Genomic DNA, 25,456 nt, shown 5'->3' on the forward strand with positions numbered 1-25,456 from the left:
GGCATGAGGTCTCTTTAAGACCCACCACCCCTCTCCCGCAACAGCACATCTGCCTTTTGAAAAGAACTCTTCCCCCCCGCCGTACCCGACGACCAATATTTTCAATAAATCCCATGTGCTCCCCAGGTGAAGGGTGCTCCCCCTAACCTTACCCCACGGGGCACTGATTATGGCTCAGCCCAGCCCCAAACCAAGCCTGGTGGGAACCCAGCCACCACTGCAGCCTCTCCCCAACCTTCCTTCCCAGATCCGTTCTTCCCCTCCCCGGAGTGTCTAAGCAGACCTCCCCTCCTTACATCTGTTCGTGCCCATGCACACCCCTAAGTCCCCGTGTCTCCATCTCTACGTCCATCATTCACTTGATCACTCAGTTGTTTGCTGAAGATATCAACTATCAAGCTGTGCAGGTGCTGGGCACACAGTGATGGGCAAGGCCAAGTCTCTGCCTACAGAGAGCTGACAGTCTATTAAAGAAGACAGACGTGTGGTGAGCAATACAGAGGCACAGGCTGGGGAGCCAAGGGCTGATTAATGCTGACTGCAGGAGGGGTCAGGCAAATATCCCAAGGAGGCAGCATCTGGGTCTGACCTTTGAGTTGGCTTTGATTATGCAGAGAAGGGTAAAGGAGATTCCGGATGTGAGCACAGAATGAAGCAAAGGCCTGTGGCCACGAAGTGTGACCCAAGCATAAGAGACAGTGAAGAGACAAGTTTGACCTGTGTGAAGAAGCCACATAAGAGGTGAGATAGAAAGCTAACGAGGAAGGCTGAGGTCTGATTGATGGGAGCTTTTGCATTTTCATATTTTAAAGAAGTAATACATTAAATGATTTGCGTGTAAAAGGTACAAAAGGATATTCAGTGAAAAGTCACCTTTCCATCCTTGTGCCCAGCTATCCTATTCCCCATCTCAAAGGCACCCAATGTTATGCACTTCTCCTGTATCCTTACAGAGATATTTTATGCCTAGTCAAGTAAATATATACCTCTCTTGCACACAAACAGTAGCATATCATATATGCCTTTTAACCCTTTCCTGCTTAATTACAAATATTGGAAACCAGTAGTTCTCAAAATGGAGTGTGCCTCAGAATTACCTGGCTGGCTTGCTAACCACCCAGATTGCTGGGCCCCACTCCACAGTGTGATTCAGTAAGTCGGGGGTGAGGCCTGCGAAAGTACGTTTCTAACAAGTTCCCAGGTGTTGCTGCTGTTGCTGGTCTAGGAACCACACCTGGAGAACCACTGGTGAGGCTCACACTACATGGGTTTATAAAGAGCTGCTTCATTCCACTTTGTGGCTGTGTAGTATTCCATTGCTAGGCTGTTCTGTCACATACTTAGCCAGGCCTTCCATTTAGGTTGTCTCCAGTCTTTTGTTCTTCCAAATAGTTCTGCAGTGATTACACTTGGGCATTCATTGTATCACACGTGGGGGAGTATAGTTCTGGGATAAAGTCTCGGTCAAAAGCTTTGAACTCTGGCCATCTTGACAGATAACTGCCAGACAGCTCTTAGAGGGAGTCCAGAATGCTAATATAAGAAATTCCAAATTTTAACAAAAGCTTTTGAAGAGAAGGCTGGTAAGCTCAGAGCTGTACTTTGGGAAAATTAGTCTGACTCCTTTACGAAATGTGGACTGGACAGGAGAGAACCTAAGGAAGGACAGCCACTGGGACAGACAGACTCTACAGGTGCCTGCAAGCCCTGCCTCTAGAGGTCATACATAAAAGTAAGACCCTTCCTTGAGTGTGGATGGGAACTGTAATTGACTTCTAACCAATACAATATGGCAGAGGTATATGGGTCACTCCTGTGATCACATTGCTTTATAGAAAACTCCACCCATCTTGCTTCTAGACAAGCCCCTGAGGCTCTCTTTCTCCCTTTTGTCTTGAAGAAGTGAGGTGCCATGAATCCTCCAGTCACAAGGAGCTGAATGTTGCCAATAATCACCTGAGAAGGGAAATGGATCCTTCCCCGGTTGAGCCTCCAGATGAGAACCCAACCCAATCAAGGCAAATGACACCTTGACTGCAGCCCCATGGGAGACTATTAAGGCCAGGACCTAGCTACTCTGTGCTGGGATTCCTGGTCCCCAGATATAACAATCTGTGGACTAACCCATATGTGTCGTTTTAAGTAACTAGGGTTGGGGTGATTTGTTTGGCAGCAGAGATAACTAAAACAAACAAATAGAAGGATGCTCCAAAGATAGTCTATAACAGTGAAGTCCCGAAGTGAACAGGTGTCAGGGGCAAAAGTGGGGAGCAGGAATGAAGGTTGGATGTAGGAGAGATTTCAGAAAGGAGTATGACCTGCGGGCTCATGAGAGGAGCAGAGGGACCTCCTACCATCAGGGGGCAAGACAGTTGCACAATATCCCTGAAACAGACTCAGCCCGCTTTCATGAGATCGAGCCACAGAGCAGTCCAAGGTGAGGTGGAGCAGACATGCTTGCTCCTGATCCCTTTCTAAAAGTGTTCCTTCCCTTGCAGATGGCTCCAAGATTACCTCAGCACAGCCTCCTCACGCCATCCGCCGCCATCTGCAATTTGCTGACAAGGCAGATAAACACCTACACGGAGAAGACCCACAATAAATCAAGGTGGCATTTCAACCCACTGGGGACAAAATAGACTTTTCAACTAATTGTGTTGCGACAACTCAGGAATCCTCGGGAAAAAATGTGAACCATGTGTAGCAAGGATCTGAACAAGAAATTAATAAAGAAGAAACTGTGGAAAGAGCTAGAAGAAAAATGCAGGAGAATGTTTGCATTAATCTTGAAATAAGAAGGACTTTCAAAGCATGACCCAAATCCAAATGTCACGTTTTGGGTTTTTTTTAAAGGCTACATCTGGGTTCAAAATTTTTAAGTACCTAACACCAGAAAATAAAGTACATTCAGAAGATAAATGAAAAAATAGGGGGGGGGGGAAATATTTGCAACATATATGGCAGACATGGGGCTAATTTCCTTGCTATGTAAATAATGTGCATGTGCCCAACAGAGAAATGTACAATAAAGAGGAAATTAAATTGTCAGTCCACAAAGCAGGAAATACAAACGCATTTCACCCATCTGAAATGATGCTCATCCTCGCTCATTAATTTGCAGGAGATGCAAATTAAAACTACGAGGTATGGTTTCTCATATATCAGGTTAGCAAATTTGTTTAAATATACACAGAGCCACTGAGCCAGAGTGTGTATAACCACACCCATCCATGCTTGGTGGAAGTTTAAATTGGTGACAATACCATGTATGGGTAGAGAATACACACACACACACACACACACACACACACAGATTCTCTTGAGAAGGACACAGGGCATGGTTAGCACTGGCTGCCTCTGATGAAAGAGCTTGGCTGCCAAGGTATGGGAGTGAAAGGAAACTTTTCACTGTATCCCTTTTGTACTGTTTGAAACTTCCCCAAGTACCTGTACTACATTCTCAACAATTCTAAAAGGTAACAAAGAAACAGAACTACAGAGAACTTCCGCATCTGGGAAAACGGAATAAATGTATTTTTCCCCACGCCACTCTGTAAGTGCACCTGGAAACCCAGGGCATTGTACGTGAAGCAAATACAAGATGAACCTACAAGGTCAAGAGAAGTGACCAGCTAGAGATTTGGGGACCTGAGTCTCGAGAGGATGGTGAGGTTCCTGGGTTTTCTCTTAGTCTCACAGATCCCGGATTTGGAGCTAAAGAAGCTGGCAACCTGGAATTATCAATGGGCACAGACAATAAAAGCCCCAACAAAAGCCTGTTCTTTCTAGTCAAAATGCCAGGAAAGGGGCAGCCTAGAAAGACATTTCTAGACAGTAACTGCTCTAATCCAGCCAAACATTGCAGAAGAACTGGGGACCCACTCCCATCTATGCAAGCAAAGGCCAAGTGCAGAGCCTTGACTTTTACTCCCACCAGCAATGAAGAGGCACCCTTACCCATCCCTGCTGAAGTGGTGCCAGAAGAGGCCTGATGGAGACTCAGGATTTTCACTATTGCTCAGCAGTGATGAGGCCACGTGACAAGGTCACGTGGGGAACAGTAACTGGCATTCTATGCCCCCAGCTGGGATTTGTGGAGGCCAAGTGGGATACCCGGACTTCAACCCTCACCTGGCAAGAATGAGGCAGTGCCCCAACCTTCCCGGGGTGGGGTGGGGGGGGAAGCCATCTAAAGTGGAAGACTGAAGGAAGATCCAGAGGTCTCAAAAAATATTACTCCAAATGTCCAGTGCTTTATCACAAATCACTCATCATAACAAGAATCAGGAAGATCTCGGGGCGCCTGGGTGGCGCAGTCGGTTAAGCGTCCGACTTCAGCCAGGTCACGATCTCGCGGTCCGTGAGTTCGAGCCCCGCGTCAGGCTCTGGGCTGATGGCTCGGAGCCTGGAGCCTGTTTCCGATTCTGTGTCTCCCTCTCTCTCTGCCCCTCCCCCGTTCATGCTCTGTCTCTCTCTGTCCCAAAAATAAATAAAAAACGTTGAAAAAAAAAATTAAAAAAAAAAAAAAAAGAATCAGGAAGATCTCAAACTGAAGAAAAAATACAATCAATAGAGACCAACTCCAAGAAGACAGAGATGTTAGAATTATCTGACAAAGATATTAAAGCAACCACCATAAAAATGCTTCAAAAAACAACCACAAATATGTTTGAAGCCAGTGAGAAAAAACAAAGTCTAGCAAAGAAGTATAAGATATAAAAAAGAACCAGTGGAAATGTTAGAACTGAAAAGTACAATAACTGAAATACAAAATCCAACGGGTTGATTCAACGGCACAATCGAGAGGACAGAGGAAAGAATCAGTAATCTGTAAGATGGAACAACAAAAACCTAGTTAATATTCAATAAATAAAATATAATCACAATAAGTAAATAAGAAAAATGTTTAAAAATTAATAATACATATGTTTTTAAAACCCAGTCTGAAAAAAATAGAAAATTGACCGAAAAACAAACAAACAAAGCCTCCGGGACTTGTGGTACTATAACGAAAGATCGAACATTCCTGTCACTGGAGTCCCAGAAGGAAAGGGGAAAGAAGGCAGGCTGAAACAGTGCTCAAGAGTTGAAAACCTCCCCAGTTTGGGAAAAGACATAAGCCTACAGACTCAAGAAGCTAAGTGAACTTCAAAGAAATCCACATCAATACATATTATAATCAAACGTCTGGAATTCAAGACACAGAAGAAATCTTGGAAGCAGTCAGAAAGAAACACCTACCTAGAGGGGGAAAAGAATAAGAAGGACGTCAGATTTCTCATCAGAAAAAATGGAAGCCAAAAATAAGTAGTACACTATATTTCAAGTGTGGAAAGAACCATCAACCCAGAATCCTCTAACCATTGAAAATACACTTCAGGAAGGAGGAGGAAATCAAGTCATTCCAAGATGAAAGAAAATGAAGAGAATGCGTTGCTAACAGGCCTACCTCCAAAAGAATGGCAACCTGAAAATACACAATGAAAGAAAGAAACATGCTAAGCAAAAGTATAGGTTAATAAAACAACCCTTACTTCCCTCTTGAATTTCTGAATTCAGTTTGACAGTTCAAGCAAAACTTCTCACCCTGATGTGGTTCTAAATGTATGTAGAGGAAATGTAATTACATTACAAGCGGGAGGAAAGTAAGGAGATTTCAAGGGAAGTAAGGTTTCAACATCTCATTGGAATGTGTAAAATGATGACACCAGCAGACAGGGATAAGTTACGCACACACCATGTATTATGTAGAACAACCACTAAAAACACTACACAAAAAATAAAAACTGAAAAATGGTATAGATAAGTCAAGGTAGAGTTCTAAAAACTATTTAAGTCACTCACAAGAATGCAGGGAAAGGAAAACGAAAACGAAAGCTAGAAAAAAGAGAAAACATAAGAATGAAATTGTAGGGGCGCCTGGGTGGTTCAGTTGGTTAAGTGTCCAACTCTTGATTTTGGCCAAGGTCATGATCTCACACATGGTTCATGGGTTCGGGCCCCACATGCTGTCAGCACAGAGCCTGCTTGGGATTCTCTCTCCCTCTCGCCCTGCCCCCCCCCCCACCCCATGCACATATCCACATGCACTCTCTCTCTGTCTCTCAAAACAAACTTGAAAAAAAAATGAAATTGTATACTGAAGACCTGACATATCAATAATTACATTAAATGTAAATAAATAATCTAAAGACACTAATTGAAAAACATGACTCACTATGCTGCTTAAAAGAAATTCACTTCAACTGTAATTATATAAGCAGGTTAGTAAAAGGATAAAAAATATATATATCATGCAAGTGTCAATCAAAAGAAAGCAGGAGTGGTTATATCAATACGAGGGGAGATAGACTTTGAAGCAAAAAAATTATGAGAGACAAAGAAGGATATTATATAATGATAAAGGGTCAATCCCCCAAAAAGACATCACAATCCTAAATGTTCATGAACCAAACAATAAAGACACAAAATATGTGAATCAAAACCTAATAGAACTGAAAAGAAAAATACAGTTGACCCTCAAAGAATGTAGGGGTTAGGGGCACCAACCCTCACACAGTCTAAATCCATGTATAACTTTCGACTCCCCAAAAACTAAACAACTAATAGCCTTACCAATAACATCAACAGTTCATTAACACATATTTTGTATGGTATATGTATCATACACTGTATCCTTTTATTTTTAATGTTTATTTATTTTGAGAAAGAGTGTGTGTGTGTAGGGGAGGGGCAGAGAGGTGGGGGAGAGAATCCCAATCAGGTTCCGTGCTCTCAGCACAGAGCCTGACTCAGGGCTCGATCTCACAGACCTTGAGATCATGACCTGAGTGGAAATCAAGAGTCAGATGCTTAACCTACTCAGCCACCCAGGCATGCATTATACACTGTATTCTTAAAGTAAGTTAGAGAGGGGCGCCTGGGTGGCTCAATCGCTTAAGCATCCGACTTTGGCTCAGGTCATTATCTCACAGTTCATGGGTTTGAGCCCCGTATCTGGTTCTGTGCTGACAGCTCAGAGCCTGGAGCCTGCTTCAGATTCTGTGTCTCCCTCACTCTCTGCCCTCCCCCACTCATTCTCTCTCTCTCCCACTCTCTCTCTGTCTCTCAAAATAAACATTTTCAAAAGTAAGCTAGAGAAAAGAAAATGTTATTAAGAAAATCATAAGGAAGAGAAAATATACTTACAGTGCTTATCAAAAAAAAAAAAAAGCACATAGGTGGATGTACACAGTTGAGATCCATGTTGTTAAAGGGTTAACTGTTGATAAAGCTACGATTATGTTTGCAGACTTCAACACTCCACTCTCAAAAATTTAGAAAACAACTAGATAATCAGCAAGCATATAGAATAACAACAACTATCAACCAACAAAATCTAATCAACATTTTAGAATACTCCAGGCAACAAGAGAAATATGCACGTTCTTCTCAAGTGCCCGTAGAAAATACACCAAGACAGACTAGATGCTGGGCGATAAAAACAAATATCAATGAATTTAGAAAAATTTAGAAAAATTTAGAATGTGTCCTCTGACCTCAGTGAAATCAAACCAGAAATCAATAACAGCAAGATAACAGGCAAACCTCGACACACCTAGAAACAGATGAACCTACTTCTAAATAATTCACAAGTCAAAGAGGAATGCAGGTGTCTTTCAGCAGGTGACTGGTTGAGCAGACTGTGACACGCCCACACCATGAAATACTACTGAGCAATAAAAAGGAAGAAGGATCGCTATGTGTATCAACATGGATGAATTGTGCTGGGTGCAAAAATCCCATCCCAAAAGGTTACATACGTACTGCATTATTCCATTTGTATAACATTCTTGAAATGATAGAATTCTAGAAGTGAAGACCAGATGAGTCATCTTCAGAGGTTAAGCAGGGGAGGAGGACAGGGGAGGGAAGCCGGTGTGACTGTAAAAGGGAAACAGGAGTGCTCTGTGTGGTGATGGAAATGTTCTACGTCTTCACTATATCCGTGTCTTGCAAGTTATTGCCATCGGGGAAAACTAGGTTAAGGATACATGAGATTCCTCTGTGTTATTTTTTACAACTGCATGGGAGTTTCCAATTATCTCAAAATAAAAAGCTTAATTTAAAAAAAGTAGAGAATCCCAAAAGAAATGCCAATACATATACACCTCCCATCTCTCTCTCTCTCTCTCTCTCTCTCTCTCACACACACACACACACACACACACACACACACACACACACACACACACAGACCCCCTCATCTATCAACAGCCTTCAGTTGTTGCCATATAAATTTGCACTGATTTTTCACTCCGATGTGATTTTCTGCCTCTCTTCGGAGAGGACTCATCCAGTCTCTTGTGAGGTCAGAGAAAAAAACCTCTGAGAACTTTCCTCTGGCCTCCTGAGACTCTTCCATAGCTTGGCTCAGAAGAAAACACAGAATTTGTTTAAAAAGAATTAAAACGTCCAGAACCCACTCAGAAAGCAAAGCAAGCAGGTGGCATGAGGTGATCCAAGCTGCATTTTGGAGAGGCCATGAGCTCATGAAATTAAATGTAAGAGGGGGTACATTTCTGGTACCTGGTCCCGTGCATGTCACATGTTTAACTGGAGATACAGTCTGTGGCTTTCCTCCATTTCTCAAAGGGGTCACTTCCCAAAATGGTGAGAGAAGGAGGACCGTACCTGATGCATACAACCCTCAGTTTCTGCAGCCCCAGGTGAGCACTGCTGAGCCCCAGTCTATCTTCTGGAAACTCCAGATAAGCCTCCTGGTATTCTTGCCCTTAGGTGAAAAAGCATGGCTCTGAAAATTGCTGTACCCTTAGGATAAGCCATTTCGTCCTGTGGAGCTGGCTGGAAATGTCAGGGCTTGAAGATCATTTGAAAACCCACACCCAACCAACAGAAGAGGCAACTGAGGCCCAGGGATACAGGATGACTTCCCAAGACCATCCGGACAGGAGCCAAGTTTAAGCTAGAACCTGGGTCTCCTCCCTGCCCCTTTGGGACATATGCCCCTTGGGTTGGCCTCAGGGCCTGACATCAGACAGGGCAAACAGGAGGGCAATGGCTAGGCAGGAGGACCACACTGTCACCAGTGGAAGATGGCAGTGGGAACACAGCCAGGCGCTGGATTAAAATGAGCACAGATATGCCGACGTTAATGAGCAAAAGCTTCCTCTGAAAATACCTGACCGTACTTCTGATGTGGCAGCTTTCATTACTCCTAAGAGATACAAATAGGTGGCAGCGAAGGTTAGGAACACTAGAGAGATTTTATTACCTCGGAAGACAGGCCGTTAAATGTTTCCCAGGGATGTCCCCAATCCTGCCCCCCTTCCACCTCCAGGCCCCTTCCTTCGCACCCACGGCTCGTTTACCAACTGCTCGCTCACTCCACAGATGTTCGGAGGACTTCTGAAGGGCCAACAGCACGGACAGGAGACGTGAGCCCCGCCTTGTCAGAGTTCACCCCTCGTGAGGGCTTAGGGGCTAAACACCAATAACGTCTACCCGCTCAGCCCACGCGGGGCCCCGCAGCCCCCCGTGGGACCGCCTATTGCTCCATCGGCGGCCCCCCACTGCTCTCTCCCCCCACTGCTATCTCCCCCCTTCTTCTTTCAGAGCCCGAAGGCTCACCTGGCTGCATCTGGAGACAGTCTGGGAGCTGGGAGGGCCCTCTCACTGGATCACTGGAAGCACCTCCCTCTCGCCTTTTAACTGTTCTCTACTCTGCCATCAGAGTGACCACCCCAAATCACAGATCAGTCCACGTCATCTTCCTAACATCTGTGGCAGCAGCCCTCGGTGCTCCCAAGTGCATGTGCACCTCCTGAAGGTTCCCGGCCTCCTCTGCGGTTGGGCCAGGGCCGACAGGCTGTGAGTGGAACTGCAGGTGTCACTTCCAGGATGAGGGCACGGAGGGCTGGTGCGCTTTCTCCATCTCTCTCTTCCCTCCTACAGGAGTAGAGTTAAAACTTTACTGGGGTTAAGCCATTAAGCTGTTAGGGGTTGGGGCGCCTGGGTGGCTCCGTCACTGAAGTATCTGACTTCTGCTCGGGTCACCATCTCATGGTTCGTGAGTTCAGGGCCCACGTCGGGCTCCGTGCTGACCGCTCGGAGCCCGGAGCCTGCTTCAGATTCTGTGTCTCCCTCTCTCTCTGCCCCTCCCCTGCTCACACTCTGTCTCTTTCTCTCAGAAATAAATAAGCATAAAAAAAAAAAAAAAGATGTCAGGGGTTGGTTTGGGGACGGTTAGCAGTGATTGACTAGTAAAACTTTTCAGTGGCTCCCCTCAGGATATAAAGTCGAAACCCTTCAGGGTCGCCGTGTTCAGTGCTTTTATGGCCTGGCCCAGCCCCCGTCTCTGGCCTGTCTCTTGGCCCTCCCCTCAACACATCCTATCAGGAACCATGGTTCAGCCATATTTGCAGGTTCTGGAAGGGCTGTGCCCCTCCCACCGGAGATGTCCCCTCTACCTAGAATGCCCTTATGTCTCCTCACTCCCAACTCCTCTATCTGCTTTGCAAACTCACACTCAGTCTTCAATTTCCAGTTGAAGCATCCCCAGCTCCGACCTACCCCAAGATGAGCTGGGAGCAACTGCTTCCTGACCACAGGCACCCCATCTGTAGCTCCCAGAGAGCCCTTGCGTGCAGCTGTACCTTAGCTGTTTTGTGTTACTCTTTTGTGTTGCCCACTGTTCCGTGAACTCCACAGGAGTGAGGAAAAGGTGTTCCTCACATTCATCTTCCCCTGAAACCCATCTCAGCACCCGACTCCCAGAAGACCTTCAGAAGGTGTTTAATGGCTGCTCAAATAGAGCCCACATTAAACTCTTTCTGAAGGAAGTCACCTCTTCTTGAAGGAGAAATTCAAACAAGTGGCAGGAACTCTTCATGAAAAGAGGAGAATTGAAATGACCCAGAGCGGCAATGGGTTCTAGAAAGAGCTCTATTCCAGAGAGCCACAGGCCAGGTCTGGCTGGCTCTGTCCCTCCTTGGCCCAGTGACTCTGAGCAAGGTAATCCCTTCTCGGTCATCCATGCTACATAGTCCTGAGCACGGCAAAGCCATCTCTGCCACCGTGCCTGCCCCTCTCGTGGTCCCTCTCTTTCCCAGAAGCCTCGATTCAAGAGTTCCTGGCCCATTTCCACTGAACCCAATCCGATAAGGCATTCACCAGTAAGGTATTGCCCTTCCTCAGGCATCCGTCTTTAAACATGACGATGAGATGACTAAGGACCCAGTGGAACGGTGCTCATGGGAGGATTTCAGGCACAAGACACGCAGTGGGCTAGACATCCGGCCAGTGGCGAGGGCTCCTTTGGAGAAGCGCCTTCCCTGCTGCCCCCTCACAACCCACGCATCACACTGCAGAGGCCAGAGCTGTTCCAATGGCTGGACCCTGGCAGATAGCAGGGAGAATGCTGCCCTGAAAGAGAATTAATGTTGGTGGAATATCCTGAGGGCGGGACCCAGGCTCCTCACTCCTCATTCCATGGTTCCTTTTATCTGGTATTTCTGGGCAAGACAATGAGCAGACAGACTGGAAAGTTACAGGCCAGCTTTGCCGATCCCTGCCAAAAATGCAGCAAAGGAAGCTGGAGGGAGACTCGAGCCTCTCTTTAATTTCCTCTTCTGTTTGGCTCTGCATGTGCTCCCCCACCCGCCCCACTTGGACTCTTTTCTGCCCTTGGGCTCTGACTCCAAAGGAGCGCTGCTTCCCACCCCAGATGTGTGGGAAACCCCTCACCCACCCGAGTCTCTCCTGACTGATGTGCTGGCCGCCTTTAGCACGGCTCTGGCCCTTCCTGGAGCAGCAAGGACACTTAGAAACATGACATCAACCAGGAAATCCAATTCCCAGGCCAGGCTGGAAGTACAGTGGGAAGAAAGCCTGGGGGGTGGGGGTGGGGGGGTGGAGAAGGGGAGGAGTCTCGCCTGCTGTCTCTCTGGACTGAAGTCAGAACCCAACCAGAACCAAGATTGGAAAGGCAGTAGATGAGACAGGACCCGCAAGACAGGAGTGCTACTGTGACCACTTATGTGTGTCCCTACCCCTACCCAGCAGCGTCTGAACATAAACTCTCCAGGGTCCATGCATGAGCACGTGCCCGCGCACAACAAATGCAGGCAAACGCAGAAGAGAAAAGTCCGGATTGAAATCCTGTCTCTATCTGGGCACATTCTTCGACAACTCTAAGCCTCAACCTCCACCTTTACAGATGGGACGATCTGCAGAATCGCTGTGAGGTTTCGATGAGATAATGCTCCTGCTCCGGGACTTGCATGGAGAAGCCCCCCCCCCACCCCCATAAATGTAAATTGCTTCCCAGATCCTGGCAACCAGCCATCATTTGAAAATGCCAGTGTGGCCAGCAAACTACCTTTGTGACCTCAGGCAAGTCCGTTACCTTCTTGGGCTTTCTTGAAGCTTCCTAATCTTGAAGAGCAGTGTTTCTCGAACTATGGTGTGCACCAGAATCACCTGGAGGGCTTGTAAAACACAGATGACCGGGCCTGAACCCCAGAGTTTCCCATCCTGTAGTTCTGGAGGAGGACTGGAGAATCTGCATTTCTACCGAGTTCCCTGATGCTGCGGACTCCGCCGGCCCTGGGGCCTTACTCTCAGGAGCACTGAAGTCCAGGTAATCTAAGAATCCTTTCCAGTTCTAGTGGTTTAATGAGTATGTTAAGCTAATCCACAGTCAGGTGTTAGTGACTGATACTTAGTTAATGTGTTCTTCTTAAGGCTACTTGCATTTTAAATAGAATAATGTCTTGACCCCCAAAAATCAATCACCTCTAAGTGGGGTATCGAGGGAACCCTAGTGTCTACGACCAGGAGGATGATTTGAAGGGAAAGAACTTTCCAGGCCTCTCCAGCCACACTCTGCAGGTATGACCTAAAAGGAAGATCACTTGCAAAACTCGAGCATCCTGAGTGACTCAGCTGCACTTGGCTAATTACCATTTGGGGACATGTAGTCTGAGGCTGAGGAAAGGCCTCTGGTTGCCTGAAATCAGCCCAAGGCCAGGCCCCATTGCTGGGAGCAGGGCTGTCAGTCAGCTGTGACTTTCTGGGTCCCCCCCCCAGTTCTGTCAGAGCCCAGGAGAGCAGCCTCCCGCCTGGGGAGTGTGGCAGAGCCAAGGCCCTGCAGCCCCAGAGGCTGTCACTGCGCATCTGCGCATCTGGGTGTAGAGTCCCTCTCAGCTTCAACGCCTGCCTTTGTGTCACTGTAAGACCTGTCCAGCCAGGTGGCTGGGCTCTGTAACGCTGCTGTCATTCTGCTACCGCTCTGGGCCTGCCTCAGGGAAGAGAGCTGCCCCGCTCGTCAATTACAGAATAATGACACCTTCCTTCGTGCTCTGCACCAGTCCCCCACCCAGCATGGCCCTGCCTTCGGTGCATAGGAACATGAAGAGGGCAGAGATCAGTATGTAGCAATACAGCTCATCCCTACTGTGTTCTCAGCATTTCTAATCGCAAACTCAGGCATGCGGACAGTCTTCAGGGAAAAGGTCAATGCTGAGAAAAGGGGTGCCCAGGAAGAACTGAGGGGCTGAAAGCAGGGCTGAGATCAAGCTCTCCAGGACTTCTGGCCCAGCATGCAGGTCACCAGGGAGTGGGGGAGGGATACTAAGGGCAAGCCCGCCCCACCAGAGCATCACCCCAAAAAACACCTGATTCTGCTTTTGTTCGTGCCACAATCACTTCGTAAGTCTACTGAAGTCTGAACATAGGGTCAAGTGGTGGAGATCTAAAGACAAACAAGAGGTTTGTGGAGATCTAAAGACAAACAAGAGGGCTCCCAGAAGCTTCTAGTCTAAGAGGGCAAGACAGCTGCACAGGTTATCATCAAAAAAAGGCAGTGAGGGGAATGAGTGTAAAACCTATATGAGCTCAGAAGAGACGGCTAACTCTTCTTGTGGAGGGAAGGAGGGAGGAAGGGGGCAGAAAAGATAAAACAGCACAGAAGGGGGGGCATCTGAGCCAGTCCTGAGGGGTGTAGAGGAGAAAGTGTGTCTGCACAGGGGTAATATTCAAAATCTTTTAACAACTGCTAAGGCCCAAGCCTGGTCCAATCAGAATAGATGCTGGGCCTTATCAGGTAAATATGACTAGTCAGACATGTGCATCTACCTCTGCTTTCTCCCCAAACCCTACCTGAATAACAGTTTTTTAACAATTAAGTATAAAGACGCAAGGATGGGAAAAACCAGAGAAGAGACAGAAGTCACAGAACTCTGGAAGCTGGAAATCAGATGGACAAGGGGTAACTGGCCCAGGAATCCCCAAAAAACTGCACTCTAAGCCAGCAGTAGGGGAAGCTAAGACCAACCTGATTTATATTGGCAAACCCTCTTCGTAGCTTGGAAGTTGCTGGTACCCATCCCTCTTAAAAGCATGAGAAAAGAACTAAAGAAGGTTGGTTGGCAATCTGTTTAGGAAGCAGTTAGAGCCCCAGGTTCTTTCCTTGACTGGCAACAGCCCCTTGCCGAGCCCAGCAGAAGATGGAAGTTTACTCTCTGAAATAAAGAAGCTTTCTGGACTGGGAGACACCAGGCAGAATTGAGGATGGGCCTACCATGTGAAAAAACAGAGGGATTAAAGAACATTCTGGTTAATGAGGCTCCATTTCTCCTCCACTGGGCACCAACTCTCAGGATGTCAGCCTCCCGGCAAGAAACAAGATCAGCATTCTCTGAGCACTGCGACCTAACTTCATGAGAAAACCTCATGATTTAAGAAAGACTTCATAACGTTTAATATTCCACAAGAAAAAGACCCAGCCAGATCATCCTCCAGTGAAGCCCATCATCATCAAATCCCATCTGCGCTGAGATCCGTAAACATGTGCAGATAAACAAGAATAACCAGACAACTGAAGAAAGCTTCAAAACTGAACAACAGAGGCCAGAACAAACAACTTGAAAGAAACAGAGACTGTGCAGGATGAAAAAAGCTTGAAAAAAAAATCATTAATTTCTTCAGAAAGATGGCATGGCAATCATAAAACGGAATGCTATAATCCCGAAAACAAAAGGACAAAAAAAGAATTCTTGTAAATTAAAAATATAACAAATGAAATGTCAATAAAGGGCTGGAAGGTGAAGTTGAGAAAATCTCCCAGAAAGTAAAACAAGAAGACAAAATTAGGAAAACTAGAGAATTATTCCCAAGGTCTACTACCCACATGAGATTCTTAGAAAGCGGCAACAGGACAGGTGAAGGGGGAGACATAAACAAGAAAAATAAATCATCTACAACATCAAGAAAATGTCTTGGAACTAAGGGCCCAGAGTTTACAGAATGAAAAGGCCTGCCAAGTGGGCCTTGGGTAAAAATATGAACACAACTGATAAAAATAGATCCACTGCAAGGCAAAGAACATTATTCTAAGGTCTCAGAATACTGGGGGAAAAAACAAAAACGAGAACAAAACATGTTCTTGGGCTGGAAGACTCAACATTAAGATGTCAATTCTTCCCAACTTTTTCTATAGATACAATACAATCTTAATCAAAATCCCAGGAAGTTCTTTTGTAGATACTGACAAACGGATCCTAAAATTTAAATGGGAAAGCAGGGGCGCGTAGGTGGCTCAGTCGGCTGAGCGTCCAACTTCGGCTCAGGTCACGGGCTCACAGCTCGTGAGTTCGAGCCCCGCGTCGGGCTCTGTGCTGACAGCTCAGAGCCTGGAGCCTGCTTCTGCTTCTGTGTCTCCCTTTCTCTCTCTGCCCCTAACCCGCCTGTATTCTGTCTCTGTCTCTCTCAAAAATAAATAAACATTAAACAAAAATTTTTAACGGGAAAGCAAAAGATCTAGAATAACCAACACAATACAGAAGAACAAAGTTGAAGGATTCACACTACTTGATTTCCAAACCTACTCTAAGGCTACAGTAATCAAGACAGGATGGTACTAGAGAAAGAATCGATATACACATCACTATAACAGAAGAGCAGAAGAGATTGCCCCAAAACAGGCCCATACAAATGTAGTCAATTGATCTTTGATGACGAACAAATGCAACTCAATACAGAATGGATTGTCATGTAGACAAATGATGCTGCCTTGTTTAGAGATAAATAGATACAGATACCACTATCGATATATATAGATCAACTTCACCTAGGCACAGACTTTATGCCTAACACAAAAAATTAAGTGGCTCATAAACTTAAATATGAAGTGTAAAACTATAAAACTTCTTGATGAAGCTTAGTAGTAAATCGTCACGAATATGGATTTGCCGATGACGTTTAAGATGCAACAGTTGTAACAAACACATTGCAAAGCACAGATACATGAAAGAAAAAAATTGCTGGGTTGGTCTTTACTCAAATTAAAAACTTTTGATCTATGAAAGACAAGCTTCAACTGGAAGAAAATATTTGCAAAACAAGTATCTGAGAAAGGTATATCCTTTATATACCAATATATACAATATAGACAACATATATTTCCAATATATACACACAACTCTGAAAACTCAACGATAAGAAAACAAACAAGCGGGTTAAGAAATGGGCAAAAAAAAAAAATACGAACAGACACCTCACAAAGGAAGCTATACACATGGCAAATTAAGTGTATGAAAAGATGTTCAACATCATTTGTCATTAGGAAGTTGCAAATTTAAACAATGAAGTAACACTACACATCTATCAGAATGGCCACCACCAAAAACTGACAATAACCACTGCCAAGGATATGGAACAACAGAAACTTTTCTTCACTGCTGGAGAGAATGCATAATGGAATAGCCATTTTGGAAGACATTTTGGCAATTTGTTTCCAAAATTAAACATAGTCTGACAATACAATCAAATAATCATATTCCTAGGTATATACTCAACTGATTGGGAAACTTTTGCCCACATAAAAACCTGTACAGGAATGTTTATTCAACTTTATTTATAACTGCCAACAGTTGGAAGCAACCAACATATCTTTCAACAGTTAAATGAATAAACAATTTGTACCATATGCATAGAATGGCATATTATTCAGCAACAATAGGAAATGAGCTACCAAGCCACAAGAAGATATGGATGAACCTTAAATGCATATCGTTAAGTGAAAGAAGCCAATTTGAAAAAGCTACATACTGTATAATTCCAATTATATGAAATTCTGGAAAAGGCAAAACTACAGAGATAGTAAACAGATCAGCGATTACCAAGGATTCAAGGGGAAAGAAAGGGGAACAGGTGGAGGGTATATTTAGGATGGTAAAACTATTCTGTATGATATTATAATGGTGAATACAAGATATTAAGCATTTGTCAAAACCCATAGAACTTTACAGCACAAAGAATGAAACTTAATGTATAAAAAAATTGTTTAATCATTTAGGAGATAGAGATATCTGATACGTGTGTGTATGTGTGTATACACACACATACACACACACACACACACACACATTCATTGAAGGAAATGAGGAATCAGGTGCTGACCTAAGTAGCTCTGGATATAAGTAGAGTCCATAAGCCTAAAGGCAAAAGGAAATGTACATAAACACTATACTCTAGCTGATCCAGTTGTCTCCCAGAAGAGTATAGGTTAACAATTCTGAAATTATTACACATGTACACTATAATTGAATGTTAATAAATGGATGGCAGACGGTGGTGGCCAAGTTCTTCACTTTTGGAGTGGGAAGTTACAAATAAGCAAAGGCTAGAATGATCCAGGTGGTAACTGGAGATAACCAGTATGAATTCATGGTTACCTTAATATAGAGAAATTTCAGATATGTATATAACCTTGGATTAGTATACAGATTTTATATCCTTACTCTGTCACTTGAGAAGGTCTACAATGGCATGCCATTAACAACAAGCACATCTAGTACCCAAATCTTGGTTTCTTTTTTTTTTTTACAGTTTACTTATTTATTTTAAGAGAGAGAGAGAGCAAGTGGGGTGGAGCCAGAGAGAGAGGGAGAAAGAGAGAGAATCCCAGGCAGGCGGGATTTGAGCCCAATGCAAGCCCAATGCAGGGCTCGAACTCACAAACCATGAGATCATAAGATCATGACTTGAGCCAAAGTCAGATGCTTAACCGAATGAGCCATCCAGGTGCCCCCAGATCTTGGTTTCTAATACTATTCTCCAGTAAAAGGAACTAGGTCTCCTGGTTGTAGGAGTGCGACAGGAAATACACAAAATGAGCCTGGAGCATCTTGTAATGCCAGAACATAAGAAATTGCTAAGACATCTGCTGGTGGGAATGTAAATTGGTGCAGTCACTCTGGAAAACAGTATGGAGGCTCCTCAAAAAATTAAAAATAGAACTACCCTACGACCCAGCAATTGCACTACTGGGTATTTATCCAAGGTATAAATACTAGGTATTTATCCAAGGGATACAGGTGTGCTGTTTCAAAGGGACACATGCATCCCCATGTTTATAGCAGCACTATCAACAATAGCCAAAGTATGGAATGAGCCCAAATGCCCATCGATGGATGAATGGATAAAGATGTGGTATATATATACAATGGAGTATTACTCGGCCATCAAAAAGAATGAAATCTTGCCATTTGCAACTACGTGGATGGAACTGGAGAGTATTACACTAAGCAAAATTAGTCAGAGAAAGACAAATATCATAGGATTTCACTCATATGAGGACTTTAAGACACAAAACAGATGAACACAAGGGAAGGGAAGCAAAAATAATATTAAAAAGGAAGGGGGACAAAACGATAAGAGACTCAAATATGGAGAACAAACAGAGGGTTACTGGAGGGGTTGTGGGAGGGGGAATGGGCTAAATGGGTAAGAGGCATTAAGGAATCTACTCCAGAAATCCTTGTTGCACTATATGCTAACTAAATTGGATGTAAATTAAAAAAATAAATAAAAATTATTTAAAAAGTGCTAAGACATATACATACACACATGCACACACAGAGGCATACACACACACACACACACACACACACACACACACACAGAGTGATGGGGGTATATCAGAGGAATACGGAAACCAACTGAAAGAGCTCCCAATGGCAAAAGCTGGAACAATTAAGCAACAACATAAAGTATCACTGGATTATACCCAAAGTATAAAATGAGTCCATAGTGATTTTCTTTGAAAGAGAAAAGTATGGAAAAGGAGGGGGTAAAAAGAGTAACTTTAAAAATGGAGAAATCTCGGGGCGCCTGGATGGCGCAGTCGGTTAAGCGTCCAACTTCAGCCAGGTCACGATCTCGCGGTCCGTGAGTTCGAGCCCCGCGTCAGGCTCTGGGCTGATGGCTCGGAGCCTGGAGCCTGTTTCCGATTCTGTGTCTCCCTCTCTCTCTGCCCCTCCCCCGTTCATGGTCTGTCTCTCTCTGTCCCAAAAATAAATAAAAAACGTTGAAAAAAAAAATTTAAAAAAAAAAAAAAAAATGGAGAAATCTGACAAACACTACCTCAAATCAGGTGACCAAAAGTTAACATCAATAGTAAGTCATACTGATAGTACGTACCTTTGATATCATGTAATGACAGGGTCACTGTACCTCTGTGCATCTTTGTTCCCAAACATATTACCCCAGTCTAATTAATCATGAGAAAAACATCAGATATATCCTAATAAAGGGACATCCTACAAGATACATGACCAGTGCTTCTAAAACTGTCAAGGTCAGCAAAAACAAAGAAAATCTGAGAAATTGTCACAATGGAGGAATCTAAGGAGATATGACTACTAAAAGTAATGTGGTGACCTGTATAGTATCCTGCAACAGGAAAGGATATTAGGGGAAAACTAAGGAAATTTGAATAAAAAAGGAATTTAGTAAATGATAATATACTCATACTGGTTAATTTATTGTGACAAATGTACCAAACTAATATAAGATGCTCAAAAGAGGAACAAATTAGGTGTGGGGTGTTTGGGAACTCCCTGTACTATTTTCATAATAATTCCATAAATCTAAAACTGTTCTAAAGTTAAAAGTTTATTTTAAAAAACTCTTACAAGGGGCGCCTGGGTGGCGCAGTCGGTTAAGCGTCCGACTTCAGCCAGGTCACGATCTCGCGGTCCGTGAGTTCGAGCCCCGCGTCAGGCTCTGGGCTGATGGCTCGGAACCTGGAGCCTGTTTCCGATTCTGTGTCTCCCTCTCTCTCTGCCCCTCCCCCGTTCATGCTCTGTCTCTCTCTGTCCCAAAAATAAATAAAAAACATTGAAAAAAAAATTTTTTAAAAAAATAAAAATAAAAAAATAAAAATAAAAAAAAATAAAAAACTCTTACAAGCTTCCAGAGAGAAAAAAAAAAACAGATCACGTAGAGGATCAGGTATCAGAATAGTTTTAGATTTCTCAATACTAACAGTGAAATCTAAAAGATAATGAGAGAACGCCTTCAAAATTCTAAAGGAAAACAATTTCCAAACTAAAAATCTATACCCAGAAAACTGGCAATCACGTGTAATGGCAGAATAAATATACTTGCAGATATTCAAACTTTCAAATAACGTACGTCCCATGAACCTCTTCTTAGGAAGCTACTGAAGGATGTGATCCACCAACACAGGGGTATAAACCAAGAAACAGGAAGCCATAGTGTATGGGAAACAGAAAATCCAACACAGGAGAAAGTCAAAGGGAATCTCAAGGATGATGGTCAGGGTTGACCCCAAGATGATAACTATGCACCAGGCATAGAGATCAATCAGTCCAGATTGGAGCATTTTGGAGATACAAAGAGAGATTTCGGAATGAAATGAAATCTGAACATTCTGAGAAGATTTTTAGCAGGAATCTAGGAGTTGAATTAGTAATAAGAACAGGTAATCATAAACAAATAAAAAGTAATGCAATGATCAACTCTAGGGAAAACAAAGAGTGATTCAAGAAAAGAACAGCATCACAGAGACACTAGATGGTTCACCTGAAAAGAGCATGTATATACTCATAACAATGTAGACATTCCATTTTTATTTCACAAAAATTATGATATAAATATTTTGGGAGGATGAAGGAGATGATGTACCAGTTAGATTTTGCTAGGTTATAATGAAGAAAGAAGAAAAGAAAGAAAGAAAGAAAGAAAGAAAGAAAGAAAGAAAGAAAGAAAGAAAGGGAGGAAGGAAAAAAGAAAAAAGAAAGTGAAATCTCAATGGCCTACAAGAACAAAAGTTCTCATTCATGTAACATTGCAGCATAGCTGTAGGTCAGCTATGACCAAACCACCTATCTCCTTCATTGTAGAATCTAGGCTACAGGATCAGCCCCCCTTGGGGACATGTCCGTTTTCTTGGACACGTGTGAATTTTTCACACATGTGAATAACACAGGCCATGCAATGAATGGCTCCTGAAACTTCCGATCGGAAGTTGCATAATCACTCCTACTCACATCCCATTGACCAAGCTAATCACATGGCCATGCTCAATGCCAATTATTCCTCCCATAGGGATGCTAAACACATGACAATGTTAACGGGCACACTATCCATTTACAGGCAGGCAATGATTCGATTGGGAACAATAATACAACTGGTGAATGTATATAGTATTATAGTGCCAGGCGGATGGTAGGTGCAGGAAAAGAGGGCTAAATGCTCACCTTGCACCAGTAGGAAGCCAGTGGAGAAGACCTCAGACCGAAAAACTCAAGAAGTAGCCATGTATGCATGTTATTTAAAAATATGGACATAAATATGATCATTCAGGAGTAGGACCTGAAGGTAGTTGCCTGTGGAGAGGAGGAAATGGGGGAGGGGGAGCAGGGGACTACTATTTTTTACGACACATTTGTAAAACCACTTGGTAAAAATAACCAAAATGAGAAATAACAACAACGATTCCAAGAAGTTCTTCACTGCTAAACTTCACTGTGCTGCGGTGACTTTTCATGCTGTTTTGATAGTAAGAGAGTGTAAAAAATCTTTTTACTTTAAAACAAAGAAAGTGAAATAACTGGCAGCTACTGTTATATTAACACCCCTTCAAAACCCACCGCCTGGTGTCATATATCCTCAGCGATGACACTCCTTCCTACTTAAGAGAAACCTAAATATTCTCTACTTTCTTTCAGTCTACTCTGTATTACCCAAGCCACAAAAGGATAGCATCAGAACAGAATTGAATTCAGAAGTCACACAAATGATTTGAGAATGCATCCATGTTATTACTGCGTGGGTGACTTACCTTATTAACTATGCATAATCCCGAATAACACTCAAAAAGTTTTGCCCAAACACAGATTAGTTTAGGAAAAACTGTACTGGTAGCTCTCAGAATAACAGAGCTTGGCAATAAAAAAATTTGCCTAAAATGATAAAACATGAGGCTGACCAAGAGTTAACATCCCCTTTCCTCCTCTATACTCTCAAGGTTATATGCTGCATCTTGAAAGCCGTTAAAAGTGGGAAACAAAGTAAAAACCAATCATTGTTTCATAGGAATGCAAATTTGGCCTAATATTTCCTTCTCAACTTAGCCAAGCTACATGTGAACTTTCATTTATAGGCATTACCTCACAGTTGATTTCCATAACATAATCAAAATTGGATACAAACAGTATCTTAGCCTCAAAACACAGTGAATCAACTGTCAGCCTGTCAACCCCCAGACCAGGCTACTGGCTCCGGTCAATACAGAATTAACAACTCCTTATGCACTCCCCAACACACAAAGTTTTGTAGAAAATGAATTCAATTACAAACTTTTAAAGACTGATGCAGCTTAAGGATAAGAGAATACTTTTTGCTACATTTCTTGGGATACTTTTCGATGTTTGGATTGGTTAAAAATTTTTTTAATATTTTTTTAAGTGGCACAAAGGGGGATGGAGTGAGAAAGGCATAGAAGAATTTAGCATGTTCTAGGAACAGTGAACAGCAGACTGTCCCCGGGACTGTGGTGTTAAAGAGAGTTTAACACCAAAAGAGAGTTCCAGGAGCCAGGCTTTAAAAAGTCTCGTACTATGATGCAGGGGCTGGACTTTAAACTTAGGTGTGAGAGAGATAATCCTGGGGGCTGAAAAATCTTAGGGGTCAGAGCTAGTGGGGAGGAGGGACTGTTTGTATCCTCAGTCCTTCTTGCATTATCCGGTTTTCAATCAGAAGAGTCTGAACTAGAGCAGTAGCAATGGAGGTAGAGCCAATGGGATGGAGTCAAAGGTACTTAGATGGTTGAATCCAGGTTTGGGAACTTCTGCAAAGTGAGGTAGGATAGAAACAGGAAACAAAGCTTGATTCAGGTTAGCTTGGGCTTTAGCCCCCACACCTCACCTTGCCCCAGGACAAGCCCTCCCACAGCCTCTCAAATCGTAGAACGCATCTCCTCCATTGTCTCGATCTGATGAAGGAAGTGTGTTTGGCCAGCTCAGCCTGGAGATAAATTGCCTGCACTGGTACCAGCCACACTGTCCCTTGAGCTCCCACCACTCTGGGAACAGGGACATTGAAAATACTACAGGTGAGGCTTTAGCAGGTAAGAATAAGAGCACTGCCCCCTGCTCCCGGCTGCCACACCCCCACAAGAGAAGCTGCTGGAAACTAAAGGGTGTGGTCAGGAAGCTGGGAAGGAAATCGAGGAAGGTGTGGCACAAGACACAGTTGGCGGATAAGTCATGGTGCTGGATGTAACTTACACCCCGGCTGCCATATCAAATGCACCCACTTCCTTTGCTGAGTAGGTAAGGCTCTACGCTGTGTGGCAGTCAAGAAGCCTCCCGCGACATCTGTCGCGGCTGATGGGGGTCAGAGATCAGAACACCCGTGACGAGGAACTAAGGTCAGGGTTTCAGTGCCCGTCCTGGCCAACTGGTTTTGCACAGCCCAGCAGCTACAGATCCCATCTTGGGGTACAGCCAGGGAGGACGGATGGCCCCATGCAAAATCACCCCCATTACGATTCCAAATGCATGCGCTTTGTGCCCTACACAAAGGCAGCCTGGCCCAGAAAACACTTACCATTGGGAGTGGAAGGTAGAAAGGCAGAGACGGACCACATATAGAAGCAACTGAAGCATACAAAAAGTCCCTTTAACCTCTTCCAGCTAGCGGTTCAGAAACACACAGGAAACCCTCGATATTTGCAGAGTCGTGATTTGTGGTTTCAGACCTGCACAGCGCTGCTTTGCTCCTCGCTCCTCGCCAGCCCACACGGCTACACTGCAGGCAGCCAGTGTGGCCGGACCCATGTGTCTCTACAGAGCCCCCTCAAAGTGGCCTTTCAGCTCCCCTGCGTCCACGAGGAGGAGACTGTCTCTGCCCCCCACCAGTCCCCCAGATGCACTCTTTTTAACCCCTCGTGGTCGAGTCACAGATTCACATGAGGCCTGAACCGGAAGGCAGGGATCTAAGAGACCTAGCCCCCTCTGTTTCTGACTCCTGGCCCACGATTCCTGCCATCCCAGCCCCTGTCTGATGCAATCGGGAAGGAGCGTCTCCTCCTAAGCAGAGGCGGTTCTCTCTGGTTGACGGACTGTGGCTGAACTGTGACTGAGAGGGCTCCTCCATCCACCCTGCGGACAATCAGTGCCAGCGGGCTCGATCAAGAAACCCTGCCCCCACCACCACCAACAGCAAGAATCTTCTGGGCTGGACACTGAAAGGCGGGAAGAAGAGATGGAGGGACGGGCAGAGGGCGAGTGCGGAGAGTCCACAGGGGAAGAATTTGTTCCAACCCAGCATCCAGGCGGACTGGGAGTCAAAGCCCATTCCTCCCATCCCCTCAACAAGTGTTTACCCTAGCTAGTGCAGTGGATGCAAACAGAAAAGCATTCGTGCCTCCCGCAGAGGGGGATGCAATATAAGCTGCAGAGTGTACCCTCAGTCACCAGATTTTCCAAACCGCCAATCAGAGCTCTTCTGGAAAACCCAGGTCACAGAGGAGCAGGCAAGATACAAAAGAACCCTGGGTGTAGGGTGACGAAGTAAGGCTTGTGTGTAGACGTGCTGGGACAGTGCAGTTGGTCCCCTGAATGCAGCCAGGCGCCCCACATCACCCAGTCTTCGTGAGGACCCTAGTCAAAGATGCAGAGTGCAGCAACCTACAGCGACCAGTAAGAGATTCCAGTCCTGTCTTGCTTCGAATGTCATCAGACACCACATGATAACCCACAGAAACATTTCTCAAGACGCTCTTTCTCCCCCACCCCCCCAAGCGGTTCCCCACATTTCTCTGGAGCCTCTCTCTGCCACACCTTCTAAGTCCTCCCAGATGCCCAGCATGCACCTTCTCCCTCGTCTCTCTCCTTTCTCGGTCCGCAGTGCTGTGGGAGCAATTCGTTCTGGCGGGATGATCCAGGAAGGCTTCTTGGAGTGGGAGGCATGTATGGTGAATTTGAAAAGATGAGCTGCCTTTCACTAGAGGAGTACTAAGTAAAGAACCTTCGGGAGCAACACTCACGTGCGGGCTGACAAGCTGTAATGAAATGCCCTGTCATGTTCAGGGACAGCAAACTAGCCGGGGTCAGGGTATGCAAAGATGCAGAGATGATGAGAC

The 25,456-nt window shown here is 44.6% G+C and overlaps 1 protein-coding gene across 2 annotated transcripts in view; it reads right to left on the reverse strand.

Annotated features, from left to right (window-relative positions):
- The window catches only part of ZBTB7C (zinc finger and BTB domain containing 7C), a 351,048-nt gene that overhangs the window by 303,833 nt on the left and 21,759 nt on the right, over positions 1-25,456 (reverse strand). The gene's annotated exons all lie outside the window — the stretch shown is intronic.

Source organism: Panthera pardus, unplaced genomic scaffold (assembly GCF_024362965.1).
Source record: "Panthera pardus isolate Hobbes unplaced genomic scaffold, ASM2436296v1 HiC_scaffold_15, whole genome shotgun sequence".
NCBI classification, from domain to species: Eukaryota; Metazoa; Chordata; class Mammalia; order Carnivora; family Felidae; genus Panthera; species Panthera pardus.